The sequence below is a fragment of the Sciurus carolinensis genome, chromosome X, assembly GCF_902686445.1.
Source record: "Sciurus carolinensis chromosome X, mSciCar1.2, whole genome shotgun sequence".
In the NCBI taxonomy this organism is placed as follows: domain Eukaryota; kingdom Metazoa; phylum Chordata; class Mammalia; order Rodentia; family Sciuridae; genus Sciurus; species Sciurus carolinensis.
Window position 1 is genome coordinate 39,421,956 of NC_062232.1, and position 25,365 is coordinate 39,447,320.

Below are 25,365 nucleotides of genomic sequence, written 5' to 3' on the forward strand. Positions count from 1 at the left end.
GCTCATGGTATAGTTTACAAGCATTTTAAAAATAGGTGACTTGGACTCAAAGAAAAAAATCTTGATAACTTTTAAAAATTAGAATTTTGGCAGACTATATTGACTACAACTCTGTAAAATCAGAAACATACAATAAAATATAACCAAACTACCAAATCCAGATTTCAATTAAGAAATGGGGCTGAAAATATAGATCAGAGGTAAAGTGCTTGCCTAGCATGCACAAAGTCTGGTTTTAACCTCCAGCACTGGAAAGAAAGAAATAAAGAGAGAGAGAGAAAGGAGAAAGAAACTATGAACACATCAGGATTGAAGATGAAATTTTATAACAAAATTACAGAACTCATATCAAATTCTGAGATATAGCTAAAGATACATTTAAAGGATATGATAGTTTGAAATGTTTATAATATTTAAAAAGAAAAGTCAAAGTTAATCTATTATACCTAAGAAATTAGGAAAAGACAGCAAAATATTCGTGGGAAGTATGATGAAGATAAAAGAGAAAGAAAAAACCTACACACATACACACATGCACTTATATCTATCTACATTCATGGCAATTTTAGGAATGAAAAAGGATTGATTGCCATAGGTAGGGAAGTATCAAAATAAATTAATGAAACATTATGTACAGTACCATGAAAATATAAAATCCCTAGCAAACATACTATCATCATTATTTCCTCAAAAGTAAAAATTTACAAAGATCAGAAATTAGAGAACAATTTATTAAAATTTACCATTTAAAAAAACAGTTCTAAGTGTGTTTATAGCTGAACTTTAAAGAATATAATGTCTATGCCATTTTGCGGGGTACTGGGGGTTGAACCCAGAGGCATTCAACCACCGAGTCACATCCCCAGTCCCTTTTTTGTGTTTTATTTAGAGACAGGGTCTCACTAAGTTGCTTAGGGCCTCACTAAGTTGCTGAGGCTGACTTTGAACTCACAATCCTCCTGCCTCAGACTCTGGAGCCACTGGGATTACAGTCATGTACCAGAGTGCCTGGTCTTGTCTATGCCATTTTAACATAAAGATAAAATTTCCCAATTTCCTATTAAAAGCTGGCATAACCTTAATACCAACAATTGTTAAATATGGTACAAAACAAGAAAACAATGAATAATTGTCTTATGGTGGCAAAAATTCTAAATAAAATATTACTAACTCAAATTCAACTGAGACTCACTATAAAAATTTTCCTTTTTACCAAACAATTATTCCAGGAAGCCAAGGATAGATCCACATTACATTATCAATATAAATCATAAAATGATTAATTAAGGAGATCAAACCATAAGGGTATTAATATCTAAAAGGTCTGACACAATTAAGAAGTCATTCCTAATAAAAATACAAATTAAAATAGGAACATATAAAAACTACAAAGACACCATCGAGAAAGTGAAAAGAGCTGGGTGTGATGGTATATACCTATAATCCCACTACTGGGAAGGCTGAGGCAACAGGATCATAATTTTGAGGCAATTTATCAAGACTCTGTCTCAAAAAAAAATGAAAAGGACTGGGGATATAGCTCAGTGGTACATGCCTAGCATATATGCATCCTGAAGACTGCGGACAAAAAAGGTGATAGGACACTCACATAATAGCAGGAAATATAAACAAATTGCATACGTGATAAGGGACTTTTATCAAGAATATATTAAAGAATGCTTACAGCTCAATAATACAAATAACCCAATTTTAAAACAAACAAATGATTTGGACAGAAATTTATCTTAAGGTAATAGACAAATGGCCCTAAGATTAGGAAAAGATGCTCAGCATCAGTAGTCATTAGGGAAATGCAAATCAAATCATAAGGAGACATCATTTCGCACCTAGCAGAATGACAAGAATAAAAAAGACAATAACACGTGTTAACTAGGATGCAACAAATTGGAATCATCATACGTTGCTGGTAGGACACAAACTGGAACAGCTATTTTGGAAAATAGTTTGGCAGTTCTTCAAAATGTTAAACATAGAGGTGCCATGTGATTTGGTGAAAGCGTTAAAAATATACCACTCTGGCCTCCCATGCTGATACATGTTCAGAGGTTCAGAAAACATACACACACGCATACACACATAGAGACATGTAACACATATACACCTCTCCATCATATTGATTATTTTGAGTTAAAGTCACTTGAAAAATAGCAGGTGCAAGATAATTCTGACCTTCATTCTGTTTCTTAAAAAGTAGGGGATAAAATTTCCATGTAAAAACTAGGAATTTACCCAAAGGAAAACAACATTGTTATCAATAAGGACAAGAAGTTGAGACCCAGAGAATTCTGTAGATTTTGTTAAAATAATTGTTTTAAGCCTCCACATAATTTCATCACTTTTTACAATTTTTTTCTTTGTCCAATAGAGTATAAAAGTATAAAAGAGTTTGACTCTGCTTGTTTGAGTTTTTTTTTTTTTTTTTTTTTTTTTCAGTGCTGGGGATTGACCCCAAGGCCTCTGCATGCTAGGTAAGTGCCCCATCATTGAGTCACATCCCCATACCATGTCTTCATTTTTTAATTGGTGCATTATAATTATATATAATATTGGGATTCCTGGTTACATATTTTTACACTCACATAGATCTTCATTTCTTCATGAAAGTTCCTGCGCCTTGTAAAACTTATATTTAGTAAATCTATATGCTTTCCCCCTGCTTGTCTAATGTCAATTTAATTCTCAAGAATAGGCAAAAAGAAATCCTAGAAGAGAAGATGTAAAATTCTGTCTCACTCCCCTACACCAAAAATTTCATTCCTGGGTATCCATCCAAAAAAAAGTCTATATAAAATTTGTACACAAATGCTCAGGGCAGCATTATTCATAACAGGTAAAAAGTAGAAACAATTCTGAACACGTACAGAATTGTTTTCTTGTCATTATTTTTAAACAATACAGTATAACAAAGTTTTAAATAGCATTTACATTGTATTAGATATTTTAAGCTAGAGATGATTTAAAGTATACAGGAGGACTGTGAACATTATATGCAAATACTATGCAATTTATATAAGTGTTATGGTTTGGATGTGAGGTGTCCCCCAAAAGCTCACGTGTGAGACAATGTAAGAAGGTTTGAAGGAGAAATGATTGGGTTATAGCCTTAACCTAATCAGTAAATTACTCCCTGATGGTATTAAGTGAGTGGTAACTGGAGGCAAGTAAGGTGTGGCTGGAAGAAGTGGTTCATTGGGGGTGTGGCTATGGGGTACATATTTATATCTGGAGAGCAGAATCTCTTTCTCTCTGCTTCCTGACCACCATGTGAGCTGCTTCCCTCTGCCATACTCTTCCACCATGATGTTCTGCTTCACCTTGAGCCCTGAGGAATGGAGCTGGCCTTTTGCGGACCAAGACCTCTGAAACCGTGAGCTCCTAAATAAACCTTTTCTCCTCTACAATTGTTATAGTTGGGTCCTTTAGACACAGCAGTGAAAAAGGTGACTAAAACAATAAGGGACTTGGGCATCTCAGGATGTTGGTACCTTCAGGAGGTCTTAGAACCAATCTCCCAGATACCAAGGGAGACTGTACTTCTAAAATAGTCAAACTCATGAAAACAGATAGTAGAATGGTGGTTGTCAGGAGTGGAAAGGAAGAAAAAATAGGGAGTGGCTGTTCAACAGGTGTCTTAGTCCATTTTCTGTTGTGATTAAAAAAAATAGCCAAGTCTGGGTAACATAAAAAAAAAGGTTTATTTGGCTCAGTTTTGGAGGCTTGAAAGTTCAAGGTGGCTCCATCAGTTTGGCCTCTGGTGAGGGCCTCATGGAAGATGGCATCACAATGGTGTGAGTCCATGCAGAAGAGATCACAGGGTGAGACAGGAAGCCAGAGGGATTCAGGGCGCAGGCTTGATCTTTCATAACAACTTGTTCTTATGGGAACTGAGGTCCCTCAAGAACTACATTAACTCTTTCTGAGGGTAGTACCCTCTTAATGATCTAGCCACCTTTCACTAGTCCCCACTTCCTAAAGTTTCCACCATCTCAATACCACCACACTGAGGAACAAGATTCCATCACCTTTGGGGAATACACTCAAACCATATTCAAATAATAGTAATGGGTATAAAGATTCAGTTACACAAGATGAATAAGTTCTGAAGACTTGCTGTACAACATTGTCCCTATAGTTAACAATATTGTATAGTGCACTTAAAATTTTACAAGAAGGTAGATTTCAGTAGATTTCATTTTAAGTGTTCTTACTATAATAAAAATTAATAAAATGAATAAAGTACTGATACATCCTATAACATGGATGAACCTTGAAAACAATATGCTAAGTGAAAGAACAGTCATAAAAGACCACATATATTATTATTTGATTTATATGAAATGTCTAAAATAGACAAAACTTACAGAGCCAGGAAGTAAATTAATGGTTTTCTGTGGCTGGGCTTTAGGGGTGAAAATATGGAATGAATACTAATGGATACAATGTATCCTTTGGGGGAAAGAAACTATTTTGAAATTAGACTGTGGTGATGGTTGCATATTTCTATGAAAATACTAAAACTGTAGGTTTAAATGGGCAAATTTGATGATAGGTGAATGGTATCAATAAAGTTGTTTGGGCAAAAACATCATTTAGTAAGAGGCCAAGCATGGTTGCAAACTCATTATCTGGCATGAGGTAAGTACTCAATAAACATCTGTTAAATGAATGAATGAATAAATAAATAAACAAACACCTTTCACTCTCAAATAAAAATGCTCAAGTGGGCTGAGGCTATAGCTCAGTGGTACAGTGCTTGCCTAGCACGTGTGAGGCACTGAGTTCGATCCTCAGCACTGCGTAAAAACAAATAACTAAAATAAAGGTATTGTGTCCACCTACAACTAAAAATAGTTTTTAAAAATGAAACGCTCAAGTTTTTTCATTAACATTAGCGACTAGATAGTGATACCCTCTATCAAGTATTACTCAACATTGTTCTGAAAGCCACAGTTAATGGAATAGAAGACAAGATGATCAAAATAAATATTTGAAAGGAATAGTATCATTTTTAATTTGATGTGATATGCTATCTAGGAAAATTAAGACAGTATAAAAAGCAACTACATCTCATATAAGAATTTGACAGGGCTGAGGTTGTGGCTCAGTGGTAAAGCACTTTGCGTGCCTTACAGGTGGAAGGCACTGGGTTTGATTCTCAGCACCACATATAAATAAATGAATAATATAAAGGTCCATCAACAACTAAAAAAGAAAAAGTGTTACGCCACCTGCAATTCCCTTCAGTGCTTGACAAGGATTCTGCTGAGTAATAAAGGTGTTTGCAAAGTCTCATCGTATTGGGAATTCAGTTGCGGACTTTCCTTCCTTGCTTGCTTAATATGTGTAGGTTTACTATTAATATTTTATGTGTTTTCCCTGAAAACAGGGGTCTTAACAGAACCAGGATTAAAACATAAAAACCAGACTTCTAATGGAACAGTGATTTCAGATTTAGTCATTTGTAATGAAACTTTGAGTAACCAAGAACATTATGAGAAAATACAAAAATAGATTCTAGCTGCCAATCCCCTGTTGACTACTCTCAGATGACCTGAAGTATGTAAGTGAATAACTCCAACCCCATCAGGAATGATTAATAGGAACAGAAGAAATAAAGAAAATAGAGTTCCTGCAGTTAAAACACCTTATGACAATGCTTATTCAATTAATGGAAAGCCATGACATCCTTACAGAGGGATGCCTTTTAAGCCCCTGGATTTAGACCCTCCTTTTTCTCCCACGGAATATTTAGATGTAAAATCAGGACATGTTATAATCTGGTTTGAAAGTATACATACAAGAGTGCAAGATATTCCATTTCTTAAAGATTAGGATTTACTAACTGCTGTAAATATTATTGGCCACCTATCCCCCGGAGAAAAAGTTCCTCAATGTTAAGTTCACACAGTAGAAGATGATGTCATATTATTGTTAAACTGTCTAGCACTTATTAACCACAGCAGTAGCCACATAACTGACATTTACTCAACCCTGCTGAACTTGCTTTAACCTTTATGATTAGTTAAGCAATATTAATATGTCTTATTGTTTAGTTATAGGTTATCACGAGTAAGCAATTACTAAAAATAATTAGAATAGTTCATTGCCTGGTCTAGTAATGATTATAAAAGATATTTTTGTTATTTTTCCTTGTGATCTTTTTCTGTTCTGGAAAAACATGTGTAACTGTCAACCTTTTAATGTATAAAAAGCTGGCTGGGAAAAATAAAATTTAGAACATAGCATCCATTCCTTGAGTTTGTGTTGCTTTGTTCTCCACCTCGCTGACGCCTACTCCATCACCAGCGACCACTACGACCCCTGCTAGGGCTGGACCCCGACAAAAAAGAAAAAAAGAATTTGATAATTAGATTGGATAAGAAAATTGTAAAAGTCAACAGACTTTCTCTATGGAAATAGAAAAAATATGCTCTTCACAATGATGAAAAAAACAAAGGCAAAATATCTAAGAATATACATTTTTTAAAAGGTGCCAGATAATTCACAATAGCCAAATTACAGAATAAACCCAGATGCCCAGCAACAGATGAATGGATTAAGAAAATGTGGTATATATACACAATGGAGTTTTACTTAGTCACAAAGAAGAATGAAATAATGGCATTTTCTGGTAAATGGATGGAACTGTAGAACATCATGCTAAGTGCAATAAGCCAGACTCAGATAATGAGGGTCAAAAGTTTTCTCTCATATGTGGAAGCTAAAGAAAAATAATTGAAAGAAGTTTGTTGGGGAGGGGATCATATACCATAAAAACACAGGGAAGAATAGTGGAGTAGAAGGAGAATGAGAGTGAGGGAGGAAAGATGGGAAAGGGAAAGATAAATGGAATGAATTTGACAATATCATGTCATATTCATATATAAAGATACCAAAGGGAATTTTACCTTTCTGTATATGTAGAAAAAAAGGAAGTTTGATGGAGTAGAGGAAGAAGAATAGGGGGAGGGAGGAGGGAGGGAGGAGGGGAGGGAAAAGGGGGATGGGGCTTGAAATCAAACTCCTTGCAGGTGTAATTTTGTCAGAATGAACCAAATTACTATGTATAATTATGATATGTTCTAATAAAAAAATAAAAAATTATTGACTCACAGTTAAAAAAAAAGGTGCTGAACCTAAAACTAAAAATGCTATAGTTTTAATGAATATTTTTGAAACTAAATGAAATATTTTTAACATTCTTATGAAGAATAATTGCTCAAGGATATTAAGGAAAATAGCAAAAGCTGGGTATAGTGGTGCATACCTATAATCCCAGTGATTTGGGAGGCTGATGCAGGAGGATTGCAAGTTCAAGGCCAGCTTCAGCAATTTAGTCAGGCCCTAAGCAATTTAGCAAAACCTTGTTTCAAAATAAAAAATAAAAAGGGCTGGAGATGTAGCTCAGTGGTAAAGCACCCCTGGATTCAAAATCCAGTACCAACAACAACAACAAAAAATAAAACAGCAAAAAAAGAACAGTGAGAAACACTAGCATTATTTGACATCAAAACTATTTCCAAAGTCAATATAATTTTTAAAAAGGAGTAAATATATATATGTCAGGAGAACAAATTAGAGTTCAGAAATAAAACAATATAGCTAGGTAGGTTGGTGTATGCCTGTAATTCCAGTGACTCAGGAGGCTGAGGCAGGAGGATCAAAAGTTAGAGGCCAGCCTGGGAAATTTAGTGACAACTTGTCTCAAAAAAAAAAAAAAAAAAAGAAGGCCTGGGGAATGTAGCTCAGGAGTAGAGAGCATCCCTGGGTTCAATCCCAGTACCATTTTTTAGAAAAAGAAAAAAAAGAAAGCAATATACATTTGGGAATTTGTGTGACAGAAGTAACATTTAACTGAGTTAGAAAAGTATTCATTTAATGATTGGTGCTGGCAAACTGGTTATCCAAATTAAAAATACAAACTGATCTCACTTCCTACCACACACCAGAATAAATTTCAGTTAAAGTTTAACTTTAAAAATTATAACAATAAAAATTTTAAGTAACTTTAGGCCATATATTTATTTAAGCATGACATGAGGAGAACTATTACACAAGAAACTCAGAACCTGAAAAGGAAAAAGATAGATTTATCTAATCAAATCAAGTTTAACATTTTTCTAATTATACTTAAGTACACCTTTCAAAAATCAAGATACAGAGATAAAGAAATATAGTTATGATAAATGGCAGAAGATAAATATATCACAAATTAATAAGAAAGACAAATCACTTTAAGGAAAGAAAAGCAAAAGATGTGAAAAAAAATTTAAACACATTTCAATACATATTCAAACAACAGTTTTCAGGAATATGCACATCAAAGCAAACTAGGTACATTTGTCTTTGCCTCTCAAAATTGGGAAAATAAAAAGCAACAATGTTCAGTTGAGAGAGGATCTTGGAGTAAGCCCTTCTGTATGTTTCTGGTGGGAATTCCAATTTTACAAAAGTTTTGGAAAATGATTCAGTGGTATGCTTTGAACTTAAAACATCCATCCCTGCACCTAATGGCCATGCAAATGACAGTCTCTGTCTACAATTTAGAAACCAGTGACAAAAATGACAGTGTTGGGAAATTTAAATCTCGTATCTAAATAACACAGGGATCAAAGAGGAAATCAAAACAGAACTGAGAAAACACTAGAAGTAAGCTATGGTGGAAATGCTACACACCGAAACTTGTGACATGTAGCTGAAGTGTTCTTAGAGAAAAATTCATAAATGTAATGCTTATAATTATAAAAGAAAATGATCAAATAGTAACGAGTAAACATCCAATTAGGAATTTAAAAATTAGAACAAAGAAAAATCCCAAAGAAAAATAATGAAGACGGGGCAAAAATTAGTAACAAAGAAAGCAAAGATACACAAGGAAAATCAAAGTCAAGAGTAGATTTGTGAAACGACCTTAACTCAGACATAAAGACCTGTCACTGACCCCTAAAAGCTGTGGATCTAATTCTATAGGCCCGCATTAAGTAGTCCCAAATACACATTCCGTTATCCCACAGAAATCTTAGCCACCCACCCAATAAACCCAATTCCATACCCCAATGACCTCTACCACTCAATCTGCAGAGATTCCTTATGGACTCCTCATCAGTCATAGACATCCCATTATTTACCATAGAGACTCCTGCATCACTCACGCCAGGGTTCCCATCACTCATGCTACAAACCCCAGTCACTCACTCTCTGCACCTCCCCATAAGGGGCCTCAGAAACCCCATCACTCACCCTACAGAGTACCATCATTGACAGGAAATCCAGGTCATAACACCCTTATAATAATCTCATCTCAGTGTTAACTGGTCTTCAATCTGCCTGTTAAACTCACTCCTACAGTCTTAAGACCTGAAACTCTTTCGAGGGACCCTTGAATTTCTGGACTTGCACTGCACATGCTCAGTGTCAGCTTCGAAGCAGTCGCTGGCCACAATTACACCTGGTGCACTTACTCGGCATCAGTGCGTGAGTGCGCGTGAGTGTCAGAGGAGAGGCGGGCTTTCCAATTTTCTTCAGTGATTTTTGTCAAGCAAGGAACATGGCTGTCCCCTTGGGATTGCCTCTACGGGAGCCGCCATCTTGGAAGACTGGTCATTTCGGCTGCGGAGGCCGCGCTTTCCCACCCTGTTTTCCCAGTGTAATTTGTCGGGGCCAAAGCGATAGACCGTGGACTGTACCAGTGGGCTTCTCTTCCCTACTCCGCAGCCTATAGGAGTTAATTGCCTCAGAGACCCTTGCAGCCCGGCACTTTGCCTTAGCCCTCAGGGTACCAACACCTTCAGTCGTCCCCCCCACACACCAGAAGCCTAGGCTCCTTTAAGCGTCGTCTCGCACCACCTCCTCCCCTCCCCTCGGCGGGTCCGGAGGCTGACCCGCCCCTCTCCAGCCCCCGCCCCCGCCCCACCACACTTCACTGTGGAACCCGGCAGCCCTTGCAGGGTAACCGAAACTTGGCGCCCTTCCGAGCCCACCTGGTGGTGTCTCTGTAAGATGACTCCAGCCTCGGAAGGGGCCTGTAGGTTGCAGGAAATGCCAGGCGTCTCAGCTGTCACTGAACCTGTACAGTTGCCTGAGGCGGGGCGGGGGCGAGGTGGGGGGTCGTACGTGTCAAACATAGGCCAGGAAGCGGAAGTCACCGGCAGCAAGAGTTTAACCTCTCTGGGCTCGGGGTATTGTGATTCCGCGCCAGGGTCCGCGGATCAGTGGAGGGAGCCACAGGATGTGGGTGACATCAGTAATGGAGCATCTTAGCCCACTTTCAAACTCCTTTCTGATTTCCTTATACCGTCATGAACACAGGGTCTCAAGTCTTCTTATGAGCATCCAAGTTTTGATTCGTTGTACCCCTTTGGACTCGTTTGATTTGCATTATTCGGTTTCAAGGACTAATTTGTAATTCCCCGCCTCCTTTTGATCCCAGAATTATTTAGGCTATTGTCAGAACTTGAGAAAATCCTCTGAAACTCAAAAGGGTTAGGAGAATGGGTACTTTTTATTTCGGGCGCCAGCGGTGTCCCCTGGAACGTGGGGAAATGAGCAGAGTTTTGTTCTGGAGAAAGGAAGCAAAGGGAACCACGTGCTGGCTGCACCTTACCTGGACTTTGGTCCACCAGGGTGGAAATGCCTTTCGTGATTTGACCTTGCTCAATCTGTTGTGTTCTGTTCTCAGACTTGATGTTTCAGAGAAGAAATGTAGAGGGGGTGTAGAAAATATTAGATTCCTAACACAATTTTGTTTCCCCAAACGAACAGTAAGAATCCTTTTGCCAGTTATTTCTAACCCAATTGCTTTGTGGCCTAAGAATGCTATTTGAGTGATGTCGAGTCTGAAATTTGATAAAACTTGCCCAAAATCTCAAGTACTGGGCCAGTTTTCAAAATTCCATATTTTGATTGAGAACACTATCTTCTAATTGTTGGGTTTAGTGTATTCTGTGTGCCTACTGATCAAAAATTGTTAGTTGACCTGTATGAAATATGTATATCTTTCCTGATGATTTTCTTCTGTTTGTTAATCATGAGTTACAGAGGAAGGGGGAAAGAAAATGAAAATATTCTACTGCATTGTTGATGCCAGGTTTTCACTGTGTCAATTTGTGCTTCTAATATTTTGAAGTTTTATTATTAAATGCAGGAACCTTGTTATTGTTAAATAGATATAGCCAAATTCCTTCCCCCAAAGGTTGTAACATTTCCCAGTGCCACTGTTACCAAATGTTTACTTGAAACTCAATGAACAGAGGACATTGAGGGCAAGTTGTTGGGGCAAGGAAAAAGACTTATTTGATAAGCCAGTAAAACCAAAAAGATGGTAAAATATCATCCTAAAAAGAACCATTTTAACTGAGCATAAATTTGGTACTCCTTTTATCCCCAGTTAAGGGAGAAAGGAGCGGGTTTAGGCTAGGAAAAGTGATGACAGGAGACTTCTAGGCACTGCTCTGTTGATCTTCAATGGAATGTTGTGAAACATGATGATTCGTATGCACATAATCTCAGGGTTGTGATGGCCTTGTAAATCTTGAAAATATCTTCATTATCCTCATCTTGATGTCATCAGTGTAGAAGGAGGAGAAGAAAGATTAGGGAAAGTTTCATATACATAAATTCATAAATTTTGTGCTGCCAGTTCCAGATAATCATTGCCTAAATGACTAACATGTCTATGTGCAGATTTAAACAGAAACAACCTGAACCCAAGGTTAAGGTAGCAAAAGAGACAGACACAATATGAAGATGGAGATGCTACATATATTTTACCCTGCTCTATTCACCCATAAGACACCTGCACGGACCCAAGGGGAGAGTCTGGACTTTTGGCAACAGCAGCCTCAAGTGCATGAATAGTAATTTAGGCAAACATTATCATCATGACCCATGTTTCAAAGGAACAATCTACAGCACAACTGGTGGGAGACTAATAAAATATTGCACTAATAAAATATTGGTGTGACCTCCAAATTAATGGTGTTGCCCCTGCTTTTTGAGACAGAGTCTCACTATGTTGCCCAGAATGGACTTGAACTCCTGGGACTCAAGCAACTTTCCTGCCTCAACCTCCATAGTAGCTGGGACTACAGGTGTGTACCACCATGCACAGCCAAAATTAGTGATTTTTAAAGTCAACTAAAACAAGGAACCTAGAACATATGCTTAGATTTTTCTTCCATTTCCCTCCAGCATGGGATGTTGATGCTTTCTTTAATTTTTGCCATTTTGAGGGCTAGTAATAGATAATCAATTTAATTTGCATTTTTGACTATTTGTACAATTGCACATCTTTTTTTGTTTGTTGGTCATTTAGATTTCCTCTTCTGCCAGTTTTCGTGTCCTTTTTCCCATTTTCTTTGAGGTGATTTGACTTTCTCATATCAATTTGTAGAAGACATTGGTAATATTAACACTGTCAGTTACAGTGAAATTTTTTCCCTAACCCTTCCTGTCCTTTGCATTTATAGGTACCCTTTAATAAGTAATTAGAAAACTATAGTTTCTGATCAGAAATGTCTAAGCTTTTTTTTATGATCTCTATATTCCATCTTCCATGGTTCCCCTTCTCTGTTCTAGGTAGTTCTAGAAAGATAGTCTTAATGTTTATTTCAATGATTGTTTTGGTTTTCTCTACTTAAACCTTTAATCTAGTTGTAGTGTATTCTTTTGCATAGTATGAGATACGAGATCAAGCTTTGTTTTTTGTGTCAAATAAATACACATCCAGACTTGGTTAGGAAGAAACTTTCATTAGAAATAGATTGTTGCAATAGGAAGACCACTCCCATCCCACAAATCTGCAAGCATTTCAAAACCAAACAGAAGGGGCTGGGGAGATAGCTCAATCAGTAGAGTGCTTGCCTTGCAAGCACAAGGCCCTGGGTTCGATCCCCAGCACCGCAAAAAAAAAAAAAAAAACAAAAAAAACAAAAAAAAAAAACAAACAGAAGAGGGTTTTTAAAACACAGAGTTATGGCTCAGTGGTATTGTGCTCATCTAGCATGTGTGAGGCCCTGAGTTCGATACTTAGCACCACATAAAAATAAAATAAAGGTATTGTGTCCACTTACAACTAAAAAATAATAATAAAAAACCCCAGGGTATGTAGCTGGAAAAATAGCTCATGTTGGAGGGTGCTCGCCTAGCATGCACAAGGACCCGGGTTCGAATCCCCAGGCCCTCGGAGGGGAGGAAAAAAAAAATTCAGGGTAAGGGGGAGATACATCAAACCAGTGGAGAGGAGGTTGTACAAATAAGGGAAGTGACCAATGGAATATGATCATAATCTGGAAATATCCCTCTATAAATCTATTTCATTTTAAAGAATTTTTATTCTGGAAAATTTATTTTCTAGGAACTCTCTGAAGTTTAAAATCATTTTATTAAGTTTCAAAGTGAATGCTGCTCCCCAATTCCCTCCAAAAAGAAAACAGAACAAAGTGAAACTATTGTGATTCTGATTGGAATGTATTGCTTTAATATAATAGTTTAAGGAGATTTAATGTTTATATTATATTAAGCCTTTGTATCTACATTTAGTGTCTCTATTTGATTACATTTTATATGATGCAATATTTTTGTATAAACCCATCATCTTTATGATTAAATTTATTTTTAGATATTTATAATATCTTTTATCATAGTTAAGGGTTATTTTTGCTGATCACATATGCTTATTGGTAATAGAGGAAAAAGGAATCATTTTTATAACTTCTATCTAGTACCAATTCAAACTACCAATTCTGATAGCCTCTTATACTTTATTAGGTTGTCTTTTCTGTGTATGTGATGCTGGGGATTGAACCCAGGATCTTGTGCAAGCTAGGCAAGCACTTTATCACTGAGCCATATTGTCAGCTTCTAGGTTTTCAAATTGTATAATCATATCAAATATAGATAATATTCTATTTATCTGATACTTGATGCTGTTATGGTTTGGATATGAGGTGTCCTCCAAAAGCTCACATGTGAGATAATGCAAGAAGGTTCAGAGGAGAAATGATTGGGTTGTGAGAGTCTTAACCCTATTAGTGATTAATCCCCTGATAGGGATTAACTGAGTGGTAACTGAAGTGGTAGGGTATGGCTGGAGGAGATTGAAATTGGGATGTGGCTTTGGGGCATATATTTTGTATCTGGAGAGTGGAGTCTCTCTCTTTCTGTGCTTCCTGATGGCAATGTGAGCTGTTTCCCTCTGCTATATTCTTCCACCATGATGTTCAGCCTCACCTCAAACCCAGAGGAATGGAGCTAGCCTTCTATGGACTAAGACCTATGAAACCCAGAACCCTCAAATAAACTTTTCCTCCACTACAGATCCTTTAGTCATGGCAGCGAAATAGCTGACTAAGATAGATGTGATTATTTATTCTTTTTTCATAGTATTGGCTCTCCAATACAGTAGCCACTAAGATTGCTATTTAAACTTAAGCTAAACAAAATTAAAAATTCAGGGCTGGGGATGGAACTCAATGGTAGAGCACTTGCTTAGCTATACAAGACCCTGTGTTCAATCCCAAGCACCACACACACAAAATATTTTATTTCAGTGTCTCAGTCACCTAACTACTTTTCAAATGCTCAATAGCCACATATGGTCAAATGGCTACTGTATTGGATAGTGCTATATATGAAACATTTCCATCATTGAAGAAAGTTGTATGGACAATGCTGAGGAAGAGTATTCAAAATAATGTTGAATAATAGATATGGTAGAAAACATCCCTCTTTTGTTTCCCATGTTAATAGAATTGATTTAAACATTTTACCATTTAGTATGAAGTTTTCTGGTAATGTTTGGAAGATTATATTGTCAATTTTGGAATTTTTTTTTTTGGTACAGGAGATTAAACCGAGGGGCACTCTGCCACTAAACTACATCTCCAACCCTTTTATTTATTTATTTATTTATTTATTTATTTATTTATTTATTTTTATTTATTTATTTTTCTCTAGTACCAGGGATTAAACCCAGGGCACTTAACCACTGAGCAACATCCCCAGCCCTTTTTAATTTTTTTGAATTTTAAGACAGGATCTTGCCAAGTTGCCCAGGCTGACATTGAATTTGTCATCCTCCTGCTTCATCCTCCCAAGTAGCTGGGATTTACAGGTGTGCACAACTGTACCAGTGGTGGTGTCAGTTTTAAATGTTTCCTTCTGTGGTTATTTTATCTCCATTTTTATCATGGATACAAATACTCAGTTTTATACTTTATACTTTTTATATTAATTAAATGTTTACATTCTTTGATTTATACTTTTTATATTAATTATAATTATATTTATGTTAATTTATATTTTATGTTAATTGATAGCATTCTGTGGTATTTCTAAAGGATTTGTATAAGAAATTATGTTGATTGACTTACACATATTAAAACATACTTGCATTCCTGGAATCATTTTAATGTTTACAGTATGTTATTTTCTTGAGGTGCATCTGGATTTGATTTGCTAGTATTCTGTTTATAATATTTTTATCTGTATTGTGACCACAAAAATTTGCTGGTATTTTTTTTTAACTTTTTTTTTATTATTGTAAACAAATGGGATACATGTTGTTTCTCTGTTTGTACATGGCGTAAAGGCATACCATTTGTGTAATCATAAATTTACATAGGGTAATGTTGTTTGATTCATTCTGTTATTTTTTCCCTTCCCCCCCACCCCTCCCACCCCTCTTTTCCCTCTATACAGTCCTTCCTTCCTCCATTCTTGCCCCCCTCCCTAAACCTAACTCTAACCCTAACACTAACCCCTCCCACCCCCCATTATGTGTCATCATCCACTTATTAGCGATATCATTCGTCCTTTGGTTTTTTGAGATTGGCTTATCTCACTTAGCATGATATTCTCCAGTTTCATCCATTTGCCTGCAAATGCCATAATTTTATCATTCTTTATGGCTGAGTGATATTCCATTGTATATATATACCACAGTTTCTTTATCCATTCATCAATTGAAGGACATCTAGGTTGGTTCCACAATCTGGCTATTGTGAACTGAGCAGCTATGAACATTGATGTGGCTGTATCTCTGTAATATGCTGATTTTAAGTCCTTTGGTTATAGGCCAAGGAGTGGGATAGCTGGGTCAAATGGTGGTTCCATTCCAAGTTTTCTAAGGAGTCTCCACACTGCTTTTCAGAGTGGCTGCACTAATTTGCAGCCCCACCAATTTGCTGGTATTTTATTTATATTTTTTCATCCATATTTTAACAATGAAAAGGTCTGGTTTCCCTACCACCACATGAATCTAATGACTTGAAAGACAGAGTAACTGGAGAAGAAAAAGCTTTATTGGCAACAAACCAGCAGGTGGAAGGTGGAGGATGGTCATCCAAATTTCATCTTACAGGTGCAAAAACTTATATGTGGTTTCTGGGTAGTCTAGATTTTGCCATAGCTAGATAGTATCAGAATGGTTATTAATTGTTGCAGCAATCAGTTCCCTTGATATGGTTTTGTTGTTGTTCACAGATCACCAGACATGCCTATAAGCCTAAAGAAAGATTAAATCAGGAGGTTGTATGACTGGTGGTGTCTTGGATGTTTTCCTTCATTCTGTTTTTCAGACAAAGTTGGATTTATCAGTTAATTATTTGGGGAGTGAGAGGTAGGAAAGTGAGGCAAATCAGAAACAATGAAACACAGACTTGGTAGTGCTCAGAGCAAGTTAACCCACTTATTGACTTCAATATTAGTGAAAGATTATCTCCATTGTTTTTATGGCAATATAGTTTAGTTTTGATGTAAAGGTGATTCTTTTATAAAATAAATTGGGAAATTTCCATCTTTCTCTACAGACTATAAGAATTTATATAATGTAGACTCATTTAGTCCTGATTATTTTAGTAAAGTGTTCCTTTTTTTCGGGGCAGGGTACCAGGGATTGAACTCAGGGGTACTCAATCATGAGCCACATCCCAAGCCCTATTTTGTATTTTATTTAGAGACAGGGTCTCACGGAGTTGCTTAGTACCTCGCCATTGCTGAGGCTAGCTTTGAACTTGAGATCCTCCTGCCTTAGCCTCCTGAGCTGCTGGATTACAGGCATGCACCACTGCACCTAGCAGTGAAGTGTTCCTTAACTTATAACTGGTTTAGATATTTTGGTAATATATTAATTTTTCTGCCTTTGTTGAATGTTAAAGCATGTCAATTAGCAAAGCCCTCCCCTCATATTTTTGCAGTACTGGGGAGTTTTAGGCAGTTTTTTCATTGTTGTGACCAAAAGACTTGGCAAGAACAATGTAGAGGAGAGGAAATTTATTTGGGACTCAAGGTTTCAGAGATCTCAGTCATAGGTGACCAAGTCTCTTACTCTGTACCTGAGATGAAGCAGAATATCATGACGGAAGAATATGGTGGAGGAAAGCAGCTCAGGAAATGGCAATCAGGATGCAGAAAGAGCTCTGCTCATGAGGGACAAGATATGAACCCCAAAGTCAAGCACCCAATGTCCCACCTTCTCTAGCCACACCCTACCTGCCTATAGTTACCATACAGTTAATCCCTCAGTGCATTAATATACTGATCAGATTAAGGCTCTTATAACCCAATCATTTCACTTCTAAACTTGCTTGTATTGTCTCACACATGAGCTTTTGGGGGATACACATAGCTCCTCTTTCAGGGGAGGGAATTAAACCCCCTTTCAGGGGTGCTCCACTACTGAGCTGCATCCCCAGCCCTATTTATTCTTTATTTTGAGACAGGGTCTCCTTAAATTCCCTAGGCTAGCCTTGAATTTACAATCCTCCTGCCTCAGCCTTCTGAATAGCTACTATTAAAACACCATACTTTTTAAAATGTATCAATTATTTTTCTGAAGGAAAGTTAAACAATTGAATGTTTTTTAATGCTGGAAGGGTATAAGAATAGAAATTACATAGTTGGCTTGTAAGTTGCAAAATTCTTTTTATATCTCTTATCAATAGCCTATTGGTTATAATTTTAATTTTTTTAATCAGGATTGAACCTAAGGGCACATTACCACTGTACACTGGCCCCAATCCATGACTCCTGTTGGTCCATACCAAAATGACTCCCAAAGACTTTTTAAAAATATTTTTTAGTTGTCAATGGATTTTTAATTTATTTATATGTGGTACTGAGAACTGAACCCAGTTCCTCACACATGCAAGGCAAGCACTCTACCACTGAGCCACAAACCCAACTCTCAAAGACTTTTAATTCCTTGATGATCTCAGGCTTGTAATTTATCAATCACCTCCTTAGTGCCCTAATCAATAAACTCATGGACTGAATTAATGACCTTAGATACTTAGATCTCCAATTCTTATTCAATCTCAAGAATTTCTACAGAGGTCCCAATCACTTACTCATGTATGTCTCAATTAAGTCTCTTCTAGGATTCTTCCCAGTTGTCACCTACTACCCCCATATGAATGGAAGATATAGACCCTGGATTATCCAATTCTGTTGGATCCTAACTCATTGATCCTCCCCCACAGAAATCCCCCCAAACCTTGACTCCCAGAAGAACCCAAACATCCTACCCCAAACTTGGATTGATGTTGAATTGAAATGATAAAAACTTAAAACACTTCCAGATAGAAACAGCATGTTATTTGCAGTACAAAGAAATTACAAAGGCACTAGAACTCATATTAGAAGAAAACATGTACAAATTATTGAGAACTGAGATCCAAGAATGTGAAACAATCTGGCTAGATATCATTCTTCTGTCAGAGCAGAAGAAACACACTTTTAGACATAAAAACATTTACTGCATAATATGACAATTATTCCTACCTCAGAATGTTCAAGGGAATAGTCTAATTATAAGCAGAATAGTAACAGGAAGTTCAAAATAGAAGGAAGGTAGTTTTGAAAAATGACTCATAGGCCTGAGGTTGTAGCCCAGTGATAGCGTGCTCACCTGGCAGGCAGGAGGTCCTAGGTTCGATCCTCAGCACCACATAAAAATAAAATAAAGTTAAAAAGTGATTTGTAATTGATATATATATATGGCAATTGAGTATTTATTTATTTTTGCAGTGCTGAGCATTGAACCTAGGTCCCTGTGCATGCTCAGCAAGTACTCTACTACTGAACTCCTGGGCTTAGGCAAGCCTCCTGCCTCAGTCTCTCAGGTAGTTGGGTATACAGGTATGTACCACCAGGCCTGGCTTGAGGGCTTTTGATACTGGTCTGGGGTATGGCCAAGGCAACTTTTAAAAATACTCATTGATATTGGCACAGGATCTGACTTCCTGAAGAAGACACCTAAAGCACAAAAAAGAAAATTTTAAAAATCAAAAAATGGGATGGCATCAAACTAAAAAGCTTCTTCACAGCAAAAGGAACATTCAAGAGTGTGAAGAGAGCCTACAGAATGGGAGAAAATCTTTGCCACCTATACCTTGGATAGGGCATTAATTTCCAGGATATACAAAGAATGCAAAAAGTTTAACACCACTGGTAAAGTGGCGCTTTACCACTGAAAAACATACCCAGCCCTTTTTATTTTTTAGTTTAAGACAGGGTCAGTTTTCATTCTTTTTTACTTTTAAATTGGTTTTATTAGCATGGTGCATCATATTCTGAAAAAGGTATACTCTCCCACTATAAATTATGATCAGAAGATTTTATTATATTTCTATGAATTTTTGCTGGTGTTGGCATAAAGGTTTATGTGTTTATCTAATTCATCTAATGTGTACTTTATTATGATGTAGTATGTATTTTTTAATCTGTTGAATGCTTTTAGCCTTGGATTTCAACTTGAACATATTATTAGCCCTGCTTTTATTTTGCATATATTTGCCTGAGATATTCTTACACAGTGTTTAGTTTTGCCTCTTTATTTTCAACATATTTCTAGTATATGATACACATCTTTAAAGTTTTTATTTTACTTACTTAAAAATTTATTCTTTCATTAGCAACCTTGTAAAGAGAAATTCACACCAGGACTAAGAGCAAGGCAGAGACCCCAAAATATCTGTTTTTTTCCTTAACTCCTTTGGCTGTAGAAGTTACAGCAGAATTTAAACCAAGCCAGATTCACTCCAACTCTGGTCACAACCTCATCGCTATATCCTGGTCCCGGTCACATTGACTGAAAACTGACTTCACTTCATCCAAGGGCCTAGTTCAAGAGCATTCATGGCTTCCTCGAGTGTGAGCATTCCTCGCTCCTGCTGCTGGCGGTGCCACTCAGCCATGGAATGAAACTTCTACTTGGTACTGAGCTTAAACAAATAGGAGCCATAAACCATGACTTCAGTGAAATCTGAAGATTCCAGAGCCTTCAGCAAGAGGATGGCCTTGCTTACTTGCTCAGTGTAAGGGATGCGAAATTCACATGGGCTGAACGGGGCTTCCAGTAGTCATGTCTGGACATGTAACACCCCTGGGTCTTTCAGGTTTTTTGGAACTTCCACCCATGGTGGGATATCTCTACCCTCTGGGAGCTTTCCCATCTTGTGTCCCTGGAAACCAACTATTCTCCAGCGGAGGTGAGTCCTAATATCACAGGAAAGCAGGGAGCTGAAACTTCAAACCTCACATCTTGTGTTCTGATGAAAGAAAATTTAAATTCAGACACAAAAAGCCATGCAGGAAAACATTATTATAAGTGAAAGTGAGTGAAAGCAAAGTGAAGCTTAAGCAGAGAGCACTCTCAAGAGAGAGCGGGTTGACTCCAAGCAGAGAACAACAAAGGAGACAATACTGTCTCCAAATTTATTACTGTTTGATGTTACCAGGAGAACCAGGGACCACCTTCTGTATTCTTTGACAATCAAATGTTCAACTCCTTCATGTTGGGCAGTAGAGTTTTTGACCTTAGTTGGTCCTCTCTGAAACTGTCATGGTGGTCATCCTATTTAGGGGAGCTACATCTACAAGTCAGTCCTATGTTAATGTGGGCACTGGGATCGATAACTGGTCAAAGGTTACCTTAGTGTGCCTGCACTACTAAAGAACTCTTCATTCCCAGACAAATGGAGACACCTATAGTCATAATTCCTAGCTTTATGATACCATCAATGGACCCTGTCAAGAGTTAGTCTCATTAGTCCTTTTCTTTTGGTAAATTCTCCCATTAGCTCCTTTGCTTCTGCTTTCTTATCCACTTTGAAAGTGGTTTCAAGATGACCCTAAAGTAATTTAAAGAACACTTGACCTTGCCATGTATTCCACTGCTCATTACTACCTACTATCTAACACTAACAGTATAACTTTTATTTTTTAACCCAATTTCATAGTCTGTCTTTTATAGGAGAACCAAATTCATTTAATTTATCAATGGTATGCCCAAATTTGTACCTACCATTGTATTTTATTTCCTATTTCTATTTTGTTGTTTTTTTCCAATTCAGTCTCTTTATACTTGATGATCTGTCAAGTTTCTGTTAATTCCCCTTTCCCTTCTGTTTTACTCAGCTTTTGTGTCACTGTGACCAAAATACCCAACAAGAGCAACTTAGAGGAGAAAAAATGTATTTGGGGCTCATGGTTTCAGAGGTCTTGGCCCATAGATGGGTGACTCCATTGCTCTGGGTCCAGAAGGTTAGGAAAAACATCATGGGGGAAGGGCCCAGCAGAAAAAAGCTATCAGCTCATGACAGGGTCAGGAAGCAGAGAGAGAAAGAGAGGGAGGGACCACAGGAAGAGCAACCTTTCCAGGGTATGCCCCCAATGGCCCACCTTGTCTAGCCACACCCCACATACATACAGTTACTATCCAATCTGTTCAAACTAGGTGGTTGGATTAGGTTTTAGCTCTCATAATCTTATCATTTTTACCTCAGAATATTTCTGCATTAACAGGAGCTTTGGGGGGATACCTCATATCTGAACCATAACATTCCACCTCTGGCCCACAAAAGCTCATGTCCATCTCACAATGCAAAATACATTAATCTCTCTGCAAGAGTCCCATAAGCTTACTAGCTCCATATTTGACCACATGTCCAAGTTCAAAGTATCCTGTAAGACTCAAGATAAACTCTTTAACGTGAGCCTCTGTAAAAATCAAAAGCAAGTTACATATATCTACTATACAGTGGGACAGGGTAAACATGCTCATTCAAAAAGGAAGGCATAGTGGCATAGAAGAAGGGATGGAACCAAAACAAGACTGAAACTCAGCTGGGCAAACAGGTCCTATAACTTCACATATAGCATCTAGGATAAATGACCAAGCAATGTGTTCTCCAAAGGGCTTAGGTATTCCTTTTGATCTTGCTGGTTGCAGTGCATACAGGCTCTCTTTTAACCTGTGTGAGAAGTAGAAAGTCCAGTGGTCCATTTTCAAAAATAGTATTAAGCCTTAATCAGGATGTAAGATCCAATTGTAGAAATTTTGATCTCCCCAACCTGCATCTAATTGTAGCCATTTTAACTAGGTAAGATGATTGGATTGTGAGAGCTGTAACCTAATCAGCCCATCTTGTTTGAATGGACTGGCCGGGTGGTAACTGTGGGTAGATGGAGTGTGGCTGGAAGAGGTGGGACACAGGGGTTGTGTCCTCAAAGGATTTGTCTTCCCTGAGACCCTTTCCCTCTCTCTGCTTTCTGGCTGTCATAAGGTGAGTAGCTTCCCTCCACTATGCCTTTCCACCATGATGTTCTGTCTCATCTTGTTTCCAGAGCAATGAACTTGGCCCACCATGCACTACACCTCTGAAACCATGAGCCAAAATAAACTTTTCCTCCTCTAAGTTGTTCTTGTCAGTTGTTTTCATCATAGTGATGAAAAGCTGGCTAACACATATAGTTACCTTTACTCCATTAGCATAGTAAAAATTCCACCCCAACACAGAGACCTAAGATGACAGACATTCCTCCCATGAAGAGGCATGATCAGGAAGAGAATGCACACAGCTGAAACTCCACCCCTACATCCTCTACATGCAATGACATCAAGAGACTGAGTCCCTGCTTAAGAAATTCAATAGAATTTTGCTTGACTTGCTTCTTGTTTGAGTCAGCATGGGATTTCTGTTCCCCACAGACTACTTTCTTTGTGCTAGAGCATGACTAAAGAGACTGTTCCTGTGCCGGTGGAGTAAGTAACCATATTTCAAAGGATACAGATGAACAGCCAAATGGAAGAGATGAATAGGGTGAGGTATGGGGGAAGGGTATTGGTCCCAGCCGTCTAATCTTACCTTGTTCTTTCTGGTGACTGTCCCCCATTCTGAAGCTGTCGAGGGATCAACAATCACAAATTATTCCATTAGCATACAAAAGACAGTCTGATCTCTCTGTGATCAGAGGGATTCAGGAGCTTTGTGCTAAGAAACAGGAATGGAAATCAGATAGGTAGAGAGATGATAGTAATTTTCAAATGCACAATATGTTGCTATAAACGATAGTCACCATGTTGTATAACACATCTCTTGAACTTATGTATTAATTTCCTGTGGCTGCTATAACAAATTAATTTACACCTAAAAGGAAGGAAGATAAAAGAAAAAAATTAGCTCAAACTTGGTAGCTTAAAACAAGAGAATTTTTTTCTGTTATGGAGGCAAAAAGCCTGAAATTTGCATTGCTGGGCCAAAATCAAGTGTTAGCAGGACCCTGTTCCCACCAGACGCTGCCAGGATACTTGGCTTGTGGCTACATAACTCCAATTTCTGCCTCTGTGATCATATATTTTTCTCTTGTGTCTTTTCCCTGTACTCTGTCCTATAAAAACATTTGTGATTGTATTCAGGGCCTGTCTTCATCTGTTTTCTCTGATATAACAAAATACCAGAGACTGGGTAAGTTTATAAAGAAAAAAATTGTCTCTCACAGTCCAATATCATGGTTCTGGCATTTGAGCAAGGTCCTGTTAATTGCATCATAAGATTGTGGAGGGCATCACATCACATGGTGAAAGGGCATGTGAGAGGGAGAACTTGCTTTTAAAACAGCCAATTCTGTGACAACTAACTTATTTTACAGCAATATTTTTAATCCATTTATGAGGGAAGAGACCCCATGATTTTATTACCTCTTGGAGTTCCCACCTCACAACATTTTGATAGTGGAAATTAAATTTCAACATGAGTTTTGGAAGGGTCTTTCAAACCATAGATGGGCCCATCTGGACAATTTGGATAATGTCTCCATTTTAAGATCCTTAATTTAGCCAGGCACAGTGGCACATGCCTGTAATCCCAGCAACTCAGGAGGCTAAGGCAGCAGGATCATAAATTCAAAGCCACCTCAGCAATTTTAGTGAGGCACTAAGCAACTTAGCGATACCCTGTCTCAAAATAAAACACAAAATTGGCTGGAGATGTGACTCCATGGTTAAGTGCCCCTGGGTTCAATCCCTAGTACCAAAAAAAAATCCTTAATCATTCCTGCAAAGTTTTTTTTTTTTTTTTTTTTTTTTTTTTTTTTTTTGCCAAATAGGATAGCATTTCACAGGTGCCAGGAATTAACACATCAGCTATCTTGGGAAGCCTTATTCAACCTACCACACTACACTCTCTGGTTTCTAAATATTGACATCCATTTCACGTACAAAATACATTCAACCTATTCCAACACTATCAAAAGTGTCAGCTCATTACAGCATCAACTCAAGTCCAAAATCTTATCTAAATACCATCAGCTCAGAAGTTCCAAACCTCATTGTGTACATCAGACATGGGTCAAAGACTGAGTATGCCAACCTAGGGCAAAATTCCTCTCCATCTATAGACTTGTGAAACAAGAAAATAAGTTATCTGTTCCAAAAATGCAATGGTGAAACAGGCTTAAGAAATGGTTATTAAAAAAATTCCCAAAAGGGAGAAAATAAAGAAATAAAGAGGCCATTGTTGAAAGGCATTTAGAAATCTAGTAGACAGATTCCATTAGGTCCCAAGGCCTGGGAATAATGCTTTGTAACTCAAGGATCACCTTATGAACACAAGACGTGAGCCCTAGACACTCTCCCTTTTATTGAAGGGAAACACTGTTTGAAATTTATTATCTTTATCACCCTGTTTCTTGCCTGCAGAATTTTTGAAAGATGAGAACTTTCCTTGATTCCATCTAGCCTCTATCCTTTTCAGTACAAGCTGGCAATATTTTGGCTGCCATAATATTTTCAAAAACCTTAAAGATCTCTTATGTATGTCACAGGGATCCATACCCTTAGGCAAGAGATATACCTACAGATCCTTCCTTTTTAAACCCACTTTTATCCTGGCTTCTACTGTGAAACTTTAGGAACTCCATGAATCATGTGCCTAATCTCTTAAGAATTAGCAAGAGTTGCCAGGCACAGTGGCACATACCTGTAATCCCAGCAGCTCCAGAGGATGAGACAGGAGGATTGAGAGCTCAAAGCTGGCCTTAGCAAGTTAGCGAGGCCCTAAGCAA

General features: G+C 37.6%; 1 protein-coding gene and 1 pseudogene across 5 annotated transcripts in view; both read right to left on the reverse strand.

The window, feature by feature from the left end:
* The window catches only part of Znf41 (zinc finger protein 41), a 63,973-nt gene extending 53,873 nt beyond the window's left edge, over window positions 1–10,100 (reverse strand). For 3 of the 5 annotated variants that reach the window (XM_047536723.1, XM_047536720.1, XM_047536724.1), the window contains exon 1: window positions 10,002–10,100. The gene's annotated coding sequence lies outside the window, so the exon portion shown is untranslated. Of the gene's footprint in view, window positions 1–9,261; window positions 9,350–9,482; window positions 9,807–10,001 lie in introns of those variants that run through there. The other 2 variants (XM_047536722.1, XM_047536721.1) reach the window with 2 other exon arrangements.
* A 10,023-nt stretch (window positions 10,101–20,123) lies between these two features.
* LOC124971715 (developmental pluripotency-associated 5 protein-like) lies at window positions 20,124–20,474 on the reverse strand (annotated as a pseudogene).
* Window positions 20,475–25,365: the final 4,891 nt, after the last annotated feature.